Source organism: Chlorocebus sabaeus, chromosome 6, assembly GCF_047675955.1.
Source record: "Chlorocebus sabaeus isolate Y175 chromosome 6, mChlSab1.0.hap1, whole genome shotgun sequence".
NCBI lineage: Eukaryota > Metazoa > Chordata > Mammalia > Primates > Cercopithecidae > Chlorocebus > Chlorocebus sabaeus.
The window spans coordinates 16,706,795-16,719,018 of record NC_132909.1 but is presented as its reverse complement, the minus strand read 5'-3'; the positions used below and the strand labels follow the sequence as shown (position 1 = coordinate 16,719,018).

General features: G+C 39.2%; 1 long non-coding RNA gene across 3 annotated transcripts in view; it reads left to right on the top strand.

Moving 5' to 3' along the window:
* Nucleotides 1-12,224, top strand: part of LOC140711854 (uncharacterized) — a 591,910-nt gene that overhangs the window by 305,162 nt on the left and 274,524 nt on the right. For 2 of the 3 annotated variants that reach the window (XR_012093163.1, XR_012093164.1), the window contains exon 2: nt 2,657-2,920. This is a non-coding gene — a long non-coding RNA (uncharacterized lncRNA). The remainder of the gene's footprint in view (nt 1-2,656; nt 2,921-12,224) is intronic. The other variant, XR_012093165.1, reaches the window with a different exon arrangement.

Genomic DNA, 12,224 nt, shown 5'->3' with positions numbered 1-12,224 from the left:
AAAATATGTGCAATGCAAAATACAGTCTCACAGGAGAAATCTTTTTTTTAGAAAAAAAAAAAAGATCTCTGTGACATAAGTTTAAGGAAAAGTTCTGTGCCTTGATATGCATATGTAAACATCTCCATAAACCTTTTTAGTGCATAAAGAGCAGCATTGCACTAGCAAGTCCCACCTTTCGCCCTAAGGCCCTTTTCTCCTTTCTCAGTAAACAGAACATACAATCGGGTTTTACACCGAGATGTTCCATTGCCCAGGGATGGGCAGGAGACAGATGCTTTTCTCTATCTCAACCGCCAAGAACCTCCAAGAGGCCTTCTTCCCTCTTAACACTAGTCTTCCTCAGCACAGACCCTTCACGGGTGTCAGGCTGGGGAACGATCAGGTCTTTCTCTTCCCACGAAGCCATATTTCAGACTATCACATGGGGAGAAACCTTGGACAATACCAAGCTTTCCTAGGCAGAGGTTCCTGCAACCTTTAGCAGTGTACGTGTCCCTGGGTACTTGAGATTAAGAGAATGGTGATGACTTTTAACTGGCATACTGCCTTCAGTCACTTGTTTAACAAAGCACATCCTGCACAGCCCCAAATCCCTTAAACCTTGAGTCACCACAGCACATGTCTCTTGCAAGGACAAGGTTGGGGATAGGGTCACAGATTAACAGCATCTCAAATACAGAACAAAATGGAATCTCTTATGTCTACTTCTTTCTATATAGACACAGTAACAGTCTGATCTTTCTTTTCCCCACAGCTTCCAGTTAACTTGATTGAAAAACTGATACGATTCATTGAAAACACTGGGTCAGATGATGTATTCATGGGCTTCAGCTGCCATAACAAACACCTTAGCCTGGGTGAATTAAATAATAGAAATTGATTTTTCACAGTTCTGTGAATAATTTGCTATTTTAATCACTTTAAAATGTGCACTCAAGTGGAATTAACTACATGCAGAGTGTTCAGTTACCATCACCACTATTTTTCCTAGAAAATTTTTATCATTTTAAACTGAAACTTTGTATCTTTTAAAAAATAATAACTCCCTGTATTTTCCACCCTAGACCTTGATCATCTCTACTCTGTCTCTATGAATTTGCCTATTCTTGATGTTTCATATAAATGGAATTATACATATATGTTATTTTGTTTCTGACATATTTCACTTAGCATAAGAGTTCCAAAGTCCATGCATGTTCCAGCGGATGTCAGAGCTTCATTCCTCTTTGTGGCAGATTAACATTCAGTTGTATGTGTGACCACATCTGTTTATTCATGTGTTGATGAACACTTGGATTGTTTTCATATTTTATCTTTTGTGAGTAATGCTGCAATCAGCATTCCTATGTAAGTACCTGTTTGAGTCTTTGGGTACATATCCAGGAATGGATGCTGTTTCACATGAGAATTCTATGATTAGCTTCTTGAGGAACAGCACAACTGTGTCTCCTGGTGGCTGTACCTTCTTATAACCTCACCAGCAATGTATGAGGATTTCAAATTCTACATAATGCTTTCACTTGTTATTTAACATTTTAAAATAATGGTAGCCATATTTGTAGGTGTAGTGTGGGATCTCATTGTGACATTGAATTTGTATTTTCCTAATGACTAATCATGTTGAGTTTCTTTTCATGTCCCTCTTGATGATTTGCATATCTTCTTTGTAGAAATGTCTATTTGAGTCCTTTGCCCATTTATATAAATTGGGTGGTTTGTCTTTGTGTTATTGAGTTGTAGCCGTTCTTTATATATTCTGGGCATGAAACCATTGTCTAAGTGATTTGCAACTATTATGTCCCATTCTGTGTTTGCTCTTTTTATTTTCTTGATAATACCTTTGATGCACAAAAGGCTTGCATCTTTAGCCCAATTGATCTATTTTTCCTTTTTGTTTCTCATGCATTTGAGTCATACCTGAGAATCCATTGCACATTTGAGGTCATTAAGTTTTACCCCTATATCTTTTTCTAAGATGTTTTTATGGTTATAGAACTTATAATTAACTCACTGATCCATTTTTAGATAATTGCTTGATATGGTTGGAAGTATAGTTCTTTAAGTTTATTGTTTTACATGTGGTTATCTAGTTCTTTCTGCACCAATATTTGAGAGGAGGATTGCTCCTCCATTAAATTATCTTAACACCCTTATGCAAGAGCAATGAACTATAAGGTTGAGGGTTTATTTCTGGACTCTCAATTCTATCCCTTTGGTTTCTATTTGTATTCTTATGCCAGCAGCTTCTGTTTTTAATAGTTGTAATGTTTTGTGAGATTTCAAAAAAGAAAGTTCAATTTCTGCAATTTATTTTGGCAAAATTGCTTTGACTCTTTCAAGGATACTTTTTTGAAAAGCAAGGAGGCCAATGTTTTGCAATTGGGAATCTGTCTTCTTTCGGAGGAAAATTTTGTAGTCTAGAGATCTTTTCAGGAACTTTATCAAAGTAGGTAAATTATCACCACTTACATTGCTGAGGTACTGTGTTAAAATGTGTGTTGCCTCCCGTTAGGAATTGAGAGACCCTGGAAGCACTTGCCCCTGTGGTGAGGGACAGTGAGCTTCTTAATGAGGGGCACAGAAGACATTGCTTTGGGACAAAATGTTGTCATGGGAGTTGTGTGCATCTCTACTTCTTTATTTTTTTGTACAGGTTACATCTCTGCTGGACATACTAGATATTGAAATCTTTGCTCCTTCTCTTGGTTCTGGTTTGGCTGACCTGTCAGCTGGAGCTGGAGGACATGCCTGGCAGGGGAGTGACCCCCATGGGAAAGAGCAGGGCTCAACAGAGTGAAAGCAGCCAGGACACAGAGAAGCCAATGAGGTCTGACTCTTAGAAGCCAAAGACCAGCAGGTGAGTGTCCTCAGGGGCAAATGGACTACACTGGTACCCATTGCAGTGGACTGGAGAAAGGTAAGAGGCTTTGGATATTCCATTTTCTCTCTCAGCTCTTCAGCAGGAGATCTGGGCCCTGAACTGATACTGTCCTGCATCACGGTCAGGGTAGACGGGAATGGCTGCATATGAGGCCTAAGTCCATGTCATCCTCTCAGGCATTGCCACTGAAGATGGAGAATTTTGTTCAGAGACTCAGCCTGGGCACATGGGAGGAACCACCTTATTAAAATTAATTTAAGAAAATAGCATGCTTGCTTTATTCTTCTCGCATTATTATTAATGTCATGTTTTACAATGTATCTCTTAAAGGAGTGGTGAGAATCATCTATGTAAAGTATGTTTTAGGTGGTCTTTTCTATAATTGCGGCTTTCACATGTTCTTAGAGAAATCGTTTTCTTTGGGAACACGCAGGCAGTATCTCTGTGTTCACTTCTACTGGGAAATGTTTATGCAGGGTGGAGAGAGTCACATTTCCTAATGAGAGATTGAAAGCATCTGATTACCAGAAAAAGTGTCCAAATGCTGCTGGTATGATCATGGGGCTGCAGGTGGAGGTCAGTTTAAGGAGGTGTCAGGGAGAGTAATTTTTAAAGCCTTTTTTTTTTTTTTACACAATCATGGCCAGAAGCCACCACTTGGACCCACCACATGTTGGAATGCACAAGGGACATGAATAGAGCTCAGTAAATTTAGAATGAAATCCAAGAGTGGGCAAGAGGTTTGAGAGGTCGACAGGTGTGAGAGGTGAATGTGTGAATGGTGAGAATGTTCAAAACATCTTCTTTCTCCATAATAAGAGAGCATTTAAGTCCCTGAGCCGGACAGTGTCCAGGCCAGGGGGAGCAGGATGTTGTCAGCTCTCCTGGCCAAAAGTGAGACTCCAGCAGTGTCCAGTTACTTGGTCCAGTTTGGGATTTATTCCTATTTTAAAAATGATCCAACAGCATACAATTTTGAAAATATACACAAATCCCTATGCTACCATTCATAGATAGCCAAGATAGCCCTAAGATAGTGAGAGAATCAGAATGGGGTTTGTGTTTATGTTGTGTATTTTTTCCTCCCAATATCTACAGAATTCCCTACATCCCACTTTTTAATGTAACCCAGTGGGTGTCATTCACTTTCACAGTTACAGACATTTCCGGTTCACGGTTACAGACCCTTGGAAAACCCATACCCTTTCTGCTGTGAGGTACAGGCAGCCATGTGGCATCACCTCTAAACATGCCTTCTGGGACATCAAATTGCTGATTAAGTAAAAGTCATTTCAATAGATATTGAAGACCTCCATTTTACCCCTCTCACACTTGTAATTCTTCTACCAAGAGGTGATGGATTTTAGTGGTGATTTGCTTTTATAGATTAGTGAAGATTAATGCTTCTACCAGGGGCAATTTTTTCATTGGGAAAAGCATTTGACAAAGTCTGGAGACATTTCTGATTGTCAGAGCTGGGGGAGGGAGTCCTGCTGGCCTTGAATGGGTAGAGTCCCCAGAGAGTGCTGAACATTCTAGAGCTCACAGAGCCCCACCAGCATGACTACTACAAAGTTCAATGCTGAGGAGGAGTGGAGAGCCCTGATATGCCTCCCCTAGCTTCCCTGGAAGTTTTTACTTTCTCCTTTAATCAGTCTCTACCACTTTATCACCTCAGCTTGCTCCTGGAACCTTAATGCCCTCCTCTTGAACTTGCCCTTAGTTAAGACCTGCTGTAATCTCTTGATTTCTTTGGCCCCTTTCTGATCCTTAGCAGTGTGTCCTCTAGAGGGTACCCTCATCTTTCCAGGAACTTCCCAGGATCCAGATGCCCCTGCCCTGTGTGGGCACCAGGGATATGGCCCTATGCCTGTGTCCCTAAAAGTCCTGTCACTCAGTACCTTTGTGTGAGAGCAACTGAGGTGATATTACCCTCCCCTACTTTTTTTGGAACATAAAAATATGTACAAACCTTGTAGAGTAAAATTTCTTAATGCATGTGAAAATTTAAAAAGTATATATTTTTGCCTCCCAAACTTTACTGTGAAAAATGTATTACAGTCCCAGTCATAAAAAATGACACGGAATCAGGGTTATTCACTGTATTGTTTGTTTAACGCAAAATATGGGGAATAACCTAGACTTTCACCAGCACAATGCTATTTAAAGAGGTTACCTTATATCTACACAATAGAATATGATGCAGCTGCATAAAAAGTATAGAATCTTTCAGCTATTCCTATGGAAACACCTCCATATTGTATTTTAATTATAGCATCTAAACATCAAAGAATGATATGCAGTTTTTTACTAGATCTGATGTTAGAACATTATTTTTACTGTTTTTTTTTTTTTTAAAGTTAAAAAGAGAGTGTCTCACTCTCATACCCAGGCTGAAGTGCAGTGGCAAGATCATAATTGACTGCAGGCTCAACCTTGTGAGCTCAAGCGATCCTCCTGCCTCAGCCTCCTGAGTAGCTGGAATCTCAGGCACGTGTTACCATGCCTAGCTAATTTTTTTGTGTTTCTTTCTGTAGTGATGGGGTTTCACTCAGGCTGGTGAAATCCCAGGCTGGTCTGAAACTTTTGGGCTCAAGTGAACTGTCCACTTTCAATCCCTAAATTCTGGAATTACAAGCAAGTGTCATCACACCTGATTCTGCCTTTTTGTTTGTTTGTTTGTTTGTTTAATTGGACTGCAGTCTACTCACTCATCTCTTTCCCCATCAGGTGATTTCTATTTTACCTCTATTTCTCTACCATATGTCCATGCCAAAATCCAGATGTATTTGCTTTTGTTTATAATTAGATTTATTTTATTTTATTTTATTTTAAAGGGAAGCCTTAGGAATGGTCTCCTAGCTGATTTTCAGGATTCTAATCTTCACTAAGCCATAGTTTTGCAATTCTGGATACTGATTAGAGTTACTTGTAGGGCATTTAAAGCCTACCAATGCCTGTACCATCCCTCAAGCATATCTGATTTGACTGATGTATGGTATGGCGCAGGGATTTTTTGTTTAAAAATGCTTTCAAGGAAAAGGGTTATTTTGCAGTGGAGGAACTTTAGCCCAGTGATCAATGTTAACATCCCCAGTAATCAGAGATAACAACATCTTAGGCCATTCTAATATAATGGATGGAGAATGTGCAGCACCATCCTTGTGGTATTCTTGTACAAAGTGTATAATCTGAGGTTAATCATGAGAAAATATTAGAAAAGTCCAATCTGAGGGTCATTCTACAAAATAAGTAACCAATACTCTTCAAAAATGTGAAACTCTTAAAGGTAAATCCTAACTTTCCCAGATTAAAGGAGACTGAGAGAACAGTACAATGAAGAGCAATACGTGATACTAGATTGGCTCCTGGTTCAGAAAAAGGACATTAGTCAGAAGATAGTGGGAATTTGGATAAGGTCTGTACAGGCATTCATTTTATAGTGTTAATAATCATTTATTGATTTTGATTATTAGGTGCATATCTTTAATGTTAATATTTGGGGAAGTTGAATGAAAAGCATATGAGGACTTCACCTAATTTTGGAACATTTTTGAAAGTCTGAAATGATTTCAAAATTAAACATGAAAAGAAAAGAAAAGAAACATAGACCATTTAGATATTTCCATTAAGTTTCCAAAGTTGAAGATCATTTCCCAACTTATCTTGCCTAATACTGGTCAGAGTAATCTTCCTGGAAATGCTGTTTGTCATGTTTGTGACCTTCTCAAAGCTTTCTAGTGACTCCTCTTATCTGTAGGATGATGTTCCCATTATGTGGTGTGCCATTCAGTGTCCTCATAGCATGGCCCTAATCTCCTTTTTTTTTGATCTGTGTTGAAAGACCTGACCAACATTTTACTTTCTTTCTTTTTTTTCTTTCTTTCTCCTTCTTTTTTTTTTTAAAATTATACTTTAAATTCTAGGGTACATGTACACAACGTGCAGGTGTGTTACATATGTATACATGTGCGTGTTGGTGGGCTGCACCCATTAACTTGTCAGCACCCATGAACTTGTCATTTACATCAGTTATAACTCCCAATGCCATCCCTTCTCCCCTCCCATAATAGACCCCGGTGTGTGATGTTCCCCTTCCAGAGTCCAAGTGATCTCATTGTTCAATTCCCGCCTATGAGTGAGAATATGTGGTGTTTGGTTTTCTGTTCTTGCAATAGTTTGCTGACAATGATGGTTTCCAGCTGCATCCATGTCCCTACAAAGGACATGAATTCATCCTTTTTTATGGCTGCATAGTATTCCATGGTGTATATGTTCCACATTTTCTTAGTCCAGTCTGTCACTGATGGACATTTGGGTAGATTCCGAGTCTTTGCTATTGTGAATAGTGCCGCAATAAACATACGTGTGAATGTCTCTTTATAGCAGCATGATTTATAATCCTTTGGGCATATACCCAGTAATGGGATGGCTGGGTCATATGGTATTTCTAGTTCTAGATCCTTGAGGAATCGCCATAGTGCTTTCCACAATGGTTGAACCAGTTTACAATGCCACCAACAGTTTAAAAGGGTTCGTATTTCTCCCCATCCTCTCCAGCACCTGTTGTTTCCTGACTTTTTAATGATCGTCATTCTAACTGGTGTGAGAGCATTTTTTCATGTGCCTGTTGGCTGTATGCATGTCTTCTTTTGAGAAGTGTCTGTTCATATCCTTTGCCCACTTTTTGATGGGGTTATTTGCTTTCTTCTCGTAAATTTTTGAGTTCTTTGTAGGTTCTGCGTATTAGCCCTTTGTCGGATGAGTAGATTGCAAAAATTTTCTCCCATTCTGTAGGTTTCCTGTTCACTCTGATGGTAGTTTCTTTTGCTGTGCAGAAGCTCTTTAGTTTAATTAAATCCCATTTGTCAATTTTGGCTTTTGTTGCCATTGCTTTTGGTGTTTTAGACATGAAGTCCTTGCCCATGTCTATGTCCTGAATGGTATTACCTAGGTTTTCTTCTAGGGTTTTTATGGTTTTAGGTCTAACATTTACATCTGTAATCCATCTTGAATTTATTTTCATATAAGGAGTAAGAAAAGGATCCAGTTTCAGCTTTCTACTTATGGCTAGCCAATTTTCCCGGCACCATTTATTAAATAGGAATCCTTTCCCCCTTCTTGTTTTTGTCAGGTTTGTTGAAGATCAGATGGATGTAGATGTGTGGCATTATTTCTGAGGGCTGTGTTCTGTTCCATTGGTCTACATCTCTGTTTTGGTACCATTACCATGCTGTTTTGGTTACTGTAGCCTTGTAGTACAGTTTGAAGTCAGGTAGCGTGATGCCTTCAGCTTTGTTTTTTGATTTAGGATTGTCTTGGCAATGAGGGCTCCTTTTTGGTTCCATATGAACTTTAAAGCAGTTTTTTCCAATTCTGTGAAGAAAGTCATTGGTAGCTTGATGGGGATGGCATTGAATCTATAAATTACCTTGGACAATATGGCCATTTTCACGATATTGATTCTTCCTTTCCATCAGCATGGTATGTTCTTCCATTTGTTTGTACCCTCTTTGATTTCACTGAGTAGTGGTTTGTAGTTCTCCTTGAAGAGGTCCTTTACATCCCTTGTAATTTCGATTCCTAGGTATTTTATTCTCTTTGAAGCAATTGTGAATGGAAGTTCATTCATGATTTGGCTCTCTGTTTGTCTGTTACTGGTGTATAAGAATGCTTGTGATTTTTGCACATTGATTTTGTATCCTGAGAATGCCAAAGTTGCTTATCAGCTTAAGGAGATTTTGGGCTGAGATGATGGGATTTTCTAAATATACAATCATGTCATCTGCAAACAGGGACAATTTGACTTCTTCTTTTCCTAACTGAATACACTTTATTTCTTTCTCTCACCTGATTGCCCTAGCCAGAACTTCCAACACTATGTTGAAGAGGAGTGGTGAGAGAGGGTATCCCTGTCTTGTGCCAGTTTTCAAAGGGAATGCTTCCAGTATTTGCCCATTCAGTATGATATTGGCTGTGGGTTTGTCATAAATAGCTCTTATTATTTTGAGATTCATTCCATCAAAACCGAATTTATTGGGAGTTCTTAGCATGAAAGGCTGTTGAATTTTGTCAAAGGCTTTTTCTGCATCTATTAAGATAATCATGTGGTTTTTGTCTTTGGTTCTGTTTATATGTTGGATTACGTTTATTGATTTGTGTATGTTGAACCAGCCTTGCATCCCAGGGATGAAGCCCACTTGATCATAGTGGATAAGGTTTTTGATGTGCTGCTGGATTCGGTTTGCCAGTATTTTATTGAGGATTTTTGCATTGATGTTATTAAGGGATATTAGTCTAATATTCTTTTTTTTTTTTTGTTATGTCTCTGCCAGGCTTTGGTATCAGGATGATGTTGGCCTCATAAAATGAGTTAGGGAGGATTCTCTCTTTTTCTATTGATTGGAATAGTTTCAGAAGGAATGGTACCAGCTCCTCCTTGTACCTCCAGTGGAATTCAGCTGTGAATCCGTCTGTTCCTGGACTTTTTTTGGTTGATAGGCTATTAATTGTTTCCTCAATTTCAGAGCCTGCTGTTGGTCTACTCAGGGCTTCAACTTCTTCCTGGTTTAGTCTTAGGAGAGTGTAAGTGTCCAGGAAATTATCCATTTCTTCTAGGTTTTCTAGTTTCTTTGCGTAGAGGTGTTCATAGTATTCTCTGATGGTAGTTTGTATTTCTGTGTGGTCGGTGGTGATATCCCCTTTATCATTTTTTATTGGGTCTCTTTGATTCTTCCTTCTTTTCTTCTTTATTAGTCTTGCTAGCAGTCTATCAATTTTGTTGATCTTTTCAAATAACTAGCTCCTGGATTTATGGATTTTTTGGAGGGATTTTTGTGTCTCTATCTCCTTCAGTTCTTCTCTGATCTTAGTTATTTCTTGCCTTCTGCTAGCTTTTGAATGTGTTTGCTCTTGCTTCTCTAGTTCTTTTAATTGTGATGTTAGGGTGTCAATTTTAAATCTTTCTCTTGTGGGCATTTAGTGCTATAAATTTCCCTCTACACACTGCTTTAAATGTGTCCCTGAGATTCTGTTATGTTGTGTCTTTGTTCTCATTGGTTTCAAAGAAAATCTTTATTTCTGCCTTCATTTCGTTATGTACCCAGTAGTCATTCAGGAGCAGGTTGTTCAGTTTCCATGTAGGTGAGCGGTTTTGATTGATTTTCTTAGTCCTGAGTTCTAGTTTGATTGCACTGTGGTCTGAGAGAGACTTTATTATAATTTCTGTTCTTGTACATTTGCTGAGGAGTGCTTTACTTCCAACTATGTGGTCAATTTTTGAATGAGTGTGATGTGGTGCTGAGTAGAATGTATATTCTGTTGATTTGGGGTGGAGAGTTCTGTAGATTTCTATTAGGTCCACTTGGTGCAGAGTTGAGTTCAATTCCTGGATATCTTTGTTAACTTTCTGTCTCATTGGTCTGTCTAATGTTGATGGTGGGGTGTTGAAGTCTCCCATTATTATTGTATGGGAGTCTAAGTCTCTTTTTAAGTCTCTAAGGACTTGCTTTATGAATCTGGGTGCTCCCGTATTGGGCGCATATATATTTAGGATAGTTTGCTCTTCCTGTTGAATTGATCCCTTTACCATTATGTAATGGCCTTCTTTGTCTCTTTTGATCTTTGATGGTTTAAAGTCTGTTTTAAAGACTAGGATTACAATTATCAGAGACTAGGATTACAATCATGCTTTTTTTATTCTCCATTTGCTCAGTAGATCTTCCTCCATTCCTTTATTTTGAGACTATTTGTGTCTCTGCATGTGATATGAGTCTCCTGAATACAGCAAACTGATGGGTCTTGACTCTTTATCCAATTTGCCAGTCTGTGTCTTCTAATTGGAGCATTTAGTCCATTTACATTTAAGGTTAATAATGTTATGTGTGAACTTGATCCTGTTATTGTGATATTAGCTGATTATTTTGCTCCTTAGTTGACGCAGTTTCTTCCTAGCATCGATGGTCTTTACATTTTGGCATGTTTTTGCAATGGCTGGTACCAGCTGTTCCTTTCTGTGTTTAGTGCTTCCTTCAGGATCTCTTGTAAGGCAGGCCTGGTGGTGACAAAATCTCTAAGCATTTGCTTGTCTGTAAAGGATTTTATTTCTGCTTCACTTATGAAACTTAGTTTGGCTGGAGATGAAATTCTGGAATGAAAATTCCTTTCTTTTGGAATGTTGAATATTGGCCCCACTCTCTTCTGACTTAGAGAGTTTCTGCTGAGAGATCCACTGTTAGTCTGATGGGCTTCCCTTTGTGTATAACCCGACCTTTCTCTCTGGCTTCCCTTAACATTTTTTCCTTCATTTCAACTTTGGGGAATCAGACAATTATGTGTCTTGGAGTTGCTCTTCTCAAGGAGTATCTTTGTGGCGTTCTCTGTATTTCCTGAAGTTGAATGTTGGCCTGCCTTACTAGGTTGGGGAAGTTCTCCTGGATGATATCTTGCAAAGTGTTTTCCACCTGGGTTCCATTTTCCCCGTCACTTTCAGGCACACCAATCAGATGTAGATTTGGTCTTTTCACATAATCCCATACTTCTTGTAGGCTTTGTTCATTTCCTTTTACTCTTTTTTCTCCACTCTTCTCTTCTCGCTTCATTTCAATCCTTTGATCTCCAATCGCTGATATTCTTTCTTCCAGTTGATCTAGTTGGTTACTGAAGCTTGTGCATTTGTCATGTATTTCTTGTGTTATGGTTTTCATCTCTATCAGTTCTTTTAAGGTCTTCTCTGCATTGATTATTCTAGTTATCCATTCATACATTCTTTTTTCAAGGTTTTAAGTTTCTCTGCGCTGGTTATGTAGTTCCTTCTTTAGCTCTGAGAAGTTTGATCGACTGAAGCCTTCTTCTCTCAACTGGTCAAAGTCATTCTCCGTCCAGCTTTTGTCCATTGCTGGCAATGAGATGCATTCCTTTGGAGGGGGAGATGCACTCTGATTTTTTGAATTTCCAGCTTTTCTGCACTGCTTTTTCCCCATCTTTGTGGTTTTATCTGCCTTTGGTCTTTGATGATGGTGAGGTACTGATGGGGTTTTGGTGTGGGTGTCCTTTCTGTTTGTTAGTTTTCCTTCTAACAGTCAGGACCCTCAGCTGCAGATCTGCTGGAGTTTGCTTGAGGTCCACTTCAGACCCTGTTTGCCTGGATATCAGCAGCGGAGGCTGCAGAAGATAGAATATTGCTGAACAGCGAGTGCTGCTGTCTGATTCTTGCCCTGGAAGCTTTGTCTCAGGGCTGTATCCCGCCATGTGAGGTGTGAGGTGTTGGTCTGCACCTAGTGGGGGATGTCCCCCAGTGAGGCTACTCTGGGGTCAGGGCAGGGAGTTTGTCCGTTCTCAG